The sequence below is a fragment of the Muscardinus avellanarius genome (assembly GCF_963383645.1).
Source record: "Muscardinus avellanarius genome assembly, chromosome: 9".
In the NCBI taxonomy this organism is placed as follows: domain Eukaryota; kingdom Metazoa; phylum Chordata; class Mammalia; order Rodentia; family Gliridae; genus Muscardinus; species Muscardinus avellanarius.
The window spans coordinates 94,018,143-94,022,276 of record NC_137795.1 but is presented as its reverse complement, the minus strand read 5'-3'; the positions used below and the strand labels follow the sequence as shown (position 1 = coordinate 94,022,276).

The 4,134-nt window shown below is 44.8% G+C and overlaps 1 pseudogene across 1 annotated transcript; it reads left to right on the top strand.

Moving 5' to 3' along the window:
• The first annotated feature begins 3,376 nt into the window (after positions 1-3,376).
• On the top strand, positions 3,377-3,631 carry LOC308266631 (NADH dehydrogenase [ubiquinone] 1 alpha subcomplex subunit 3-like; annotated as a pseudogene). Its single transcript has one exon. The product of its transcript is annotated as an NADH dehydrogenase [ubiquinone] 1 alpha subcomplex subunit 3-like (transcript).
• Positions 3,632-4,134: the final 503 nt, after the last annotated feature.

The following is a 4,134-nucleotide window of genomic DNA, read 5'->3' as shown; positions in this document are numbered from 1 at the left end:
ACTAGTCTGCTTGGAATTTTCCACTGGCTCAGGGCCAGTGCTCCCAGGGCCTGCGCCTTCTCCTGTGACTCTGCCCTCGCTCACTCTCAGCTTCGGCTTCTCTTCGCCTTTTATTCAACCACACCAGCTATTAACGGCATCCAAGGAGCACTTTACTATTTCATTCTTCTGTCACTTGGGCCAGATTAATCCAAAATGCCACTCCGTAACTCTCTTCCACACACACCCTTCTTTCTGTGAGTACCTGCTAATCATTTGTTAAATCCAAATTCGACAGTGCCTTCTCCAGGCCAACCTTCCTCGAGTCTTCATGGGCTAAGTGTGTCCACTGTGGGCTCCCGTAGCCTCCCGTGGTACCATCCATCATGGCCCTCTTACCGGTCTGTGACTTCAGAAGACTGTGAGATCAAAAAAGTCAGAGAATTCATCCTTTCTCTGCGTTCTCCACACCTTAACCAGGCACAGGAAAGAAAAGCTTAGCAGGCGGTTTTGTTGGTGGAAAAGTACTGGTTCTAGAAAGAGAAGGTTTAACTGCACCATGTGTTCTGGTATAAGTAACCTAACGTGTTATTATAATGATGCAGATTATTATCAGTAATTAATGGGTATCCTGTGTATTTGTACACTCCTTTATGATTTCTAACTAATGTGACTTTCTCGAGAGTCTCAACTGTCTTCACTGTATTTTTGTTTTTTTTCCCAGCCCAGCAAATATTCTGAACATAGTAAGTGCTCAATAAAGACCTGTCCAACAAGTAAATGAATGGACACGCTTACATGTTACACCATTAAGTGTCCACACTCAAAGCCCTTAGCCAGCCGGGCGTGGTGGCGCACGCTTGTAATCCCCGCGCTTGGGAGGCGGAGACAGGAGGATCGCGCAGGTTCGAAGCCAGCCGTGCTGGCGTAAGAGACCCTGTTTCAAAAATATAAAATAGGTCTGGGAGTGTAGCCCAGAGGAAGGAGGGCTTCCAGGAACCCCAGTACCACCAAAAAAAAAAAAAAAAAAAAGCCCTTAGCCAGAAAAGACCTTCATTTCAAACCTCCTGATGCCGCTAAGGAGTGGGCGGGGTGGGGTCAGAGAAGACCACTCTAGGGGAGGTGCTTATGCCACGGCTGTTCCTGGCCACTCTCGTTTGAGGCTGGCGAGAACAAACGTTCTGAAGACGAAGAACAATGAAGCGTTTACCTGCACCCCAAAGAGGTGCAGAGATACCTCTTCTGAATCCCGCCGATGCAGCAAGGGGTTAATGGAAGCTTTCAAGCAGGCTAGATAATTAACGGGATTAAATCTCTACCTGTCAATTAAGCCAATATATTTGAGGATAATGCTATTTAATTCTGTACCGGGAACAGTGCAATAAATCAAAGTTTACAGATGTCTTCAGCAAGCCCTTGATGGATGAAACACTGTAACTCAGAGGTGCATAGAAAATCTCAAATAAGATAACCTCCCATGTGATTAATATAGCTGTCTGCAATGGCATTGGCTCCAGAAGGTTCTAATCCAAACATGTTTAACATCACATACTTTATTGTGACAGATTTAGACACCTGAACTAACTAACCAGGCAAATGGTGCTTAATTATACTGACTCATTACGGACCTCAGCAATAAAGCTGGAACACAGAACTACATGTTAATTCCCATCACACGCTCACACACAGCATATGCAGACCCATGTCCAGAGGGTCTTATGGGGCCTGGTGCACAAGGCAGAGTAGCACTCTGATTCCTGTAGGTCTACTTTCATCTTCTATGTTCATGGTGCTTGTCCCCAGGTCTAGTTGAAACTGGCCAGCAGGTGCAAATGACTGCTCACCCAAAGAAAGAGGCATGAATGGCTCTACAAACATTTCCTCATTCAAAAAGCAAAAACGAGCCAGATGTGGTGGCATACACTTGTAATCCCAGAATTCCGGAGGCGGAGACAGGAGGATCATGGTTCATGGACAGCCTCAGCTACTTAGCAAGGCTCTTCACAGCTCAGTGAGACCCTGTTTCAGAAATAAAAAGACTAAAAAATGGGGATTGGGGGTGTATCTCAGAGGTACAATGCCCCTGGGTTCCATCCTCAGTACTGTTAAAAAAAAGAAAGAAAGGCAAAAATAAGAGTCAAGTCTTACTTCTTTCTTGGTTTCTTTTTCTTTTTTCTTTCTTTCTTTTTTTTTTTTTTTTTTTTTTGGTACATGAAGAATAGAGCCTCCATAAAAACCATGCTGGAACCCTGCTGTTGAAAAGGCTAAACAAAATACTTCTCAACCTTCTGCCAAAGGCACGGCCTTCTAAATGGGTATACGGAACTGAGTTATAAGGAGTGGGCTAGATGTGTCCAGATAGAAAATCCAACTCCTGTGTCCTGTTCCTTAGCTGAACAGACTCATGGGGAACTTTTCTCTTTTTTAATACTTTATTGGTGCATTATAGTCTCACATCATAATGTATTTTTTAGTGCTGGATGGCACACACGCCCAGGCACTTGGTGGGCTTTCCCCAGCTCCTCCTCCACGCCCCCCTTTCCCATACAGGGTGTGGGGATTGAGACTGGTGTTCTTGTTGATACCTAATGTCAGTGGAAGTGATTACTTCATTGATCTTCCCTCTCCACTCACTCTCTCCCTAGACTGCCTCCCTGGCTCCACTGAGGCTTCTCCTCCACCAGCTGAAGGTCCTCTGGTACCCTGATCCCTCCCTAGCTTCTTCATATGAAGCAGAACATATGACCCTTCACTTTCTGTGACTGGTTAATCTCACTTAACAGAATGTTCTTCAGGTCCATCCATTTTCCTGAAAATGACATTCTTTTGTTCTCCTTTACTGCTGAGTAGAATTCCATTGTGTGTATATATGGGGGACTTTTCATTGCTCATATAAGTGTCAACAAGCACACTACTAGTGCACATTTTTCCAGTGAGATCAAGATGTTTGACTCCATGCATGCAGAAGTCACAGTGTAGCCATGGGGGTGGGACTAAGTCACTGTTTGCTGTTTGACTAATAGATCAGTAGAGTGTGCCAAATATTGTATGAGCATTGTCTGGGACAGAAATGAATTGCAATCCATACTCTCTGCTCTCAAGAAAAATCATATTTGTTTGGAGGGAGCAGCTTGACTCATGCTAAGGAGAGAGCACAGTTGTGCTATTGACAATCCTGGAAATAAGAATTCATTGAGGAGAAAGAACAGTGTTCCTTTGCAACTCATTGAGACCCCGTTTCAAAATAAATAATAAAAAATAGGGCTGGGGATATAACTCAAAGGTAGAGTGTCCCTGAGTTCCATCCCCAGTACTGAGAAAAAAAAAACAACAACAACAGCAGAAAACAAAAACAAAACAACAACAACAACAAAACAGGGCCACCGCCAGAAGCAAGATGGCTGCAAGAATTGCCGCCTACCTCAAGAACGCCTGGGCCTAGTATCTGGTGTTGGTTGTGTCCTTCACCGTTGAAGGCCTCTCTATAATTCTGCCCCCAATCAGCCCCTACACCAATTATGCCATCATGACCAACAAAGCCACACCCTACAACTACCCAGTGCCTGTCCGAGACGATGGGAACATGCCCGACGTGCCCAGCCACCCCCAGGAGCCCCAGGGCCCCAGCTTGGAGTGGCTGAAGAATCTGTGAACACTTCTATTGACAGGAGGAAGCCCCTTCTCCTAATAAAAATGTGAAACAAACAAAAAAAAAAACAGTGTTGACTGCACTTACCTTAATGAAGATGGTGTCTGAGATAAATATTTAAGAGAAGGACAGGTTTAGGCAGGCAGAGAAGACAGAATAGGACATTCGGAATGGGAGAGGTATCCGGGATTAGTGTGTTGGGGAAGGGAGGCAGTGTGGAGAGCCCTTTCAAGGATGTGGGTTGCGTTCTATTGATGAGTCAGATTGGTGTGATAGAACCACATCTAGAAAAAACATCTAGAACATGGCATCAAAGACAAGAGTAAGACATTGAACAAAACTCAATGGAGATGTTACATGAGAAGAAGGTATTAAGAAACTTGGTCGAGCAGGGGTGAATAGAGTGCACTGGGCAAAGATAATATGAGGCCCAGCAGGCAGATGGGAAGTTACTGCAAAATCTAGGAATCGAAGCATGGGCGTCTTGACCATGCAGTGTAGAAACA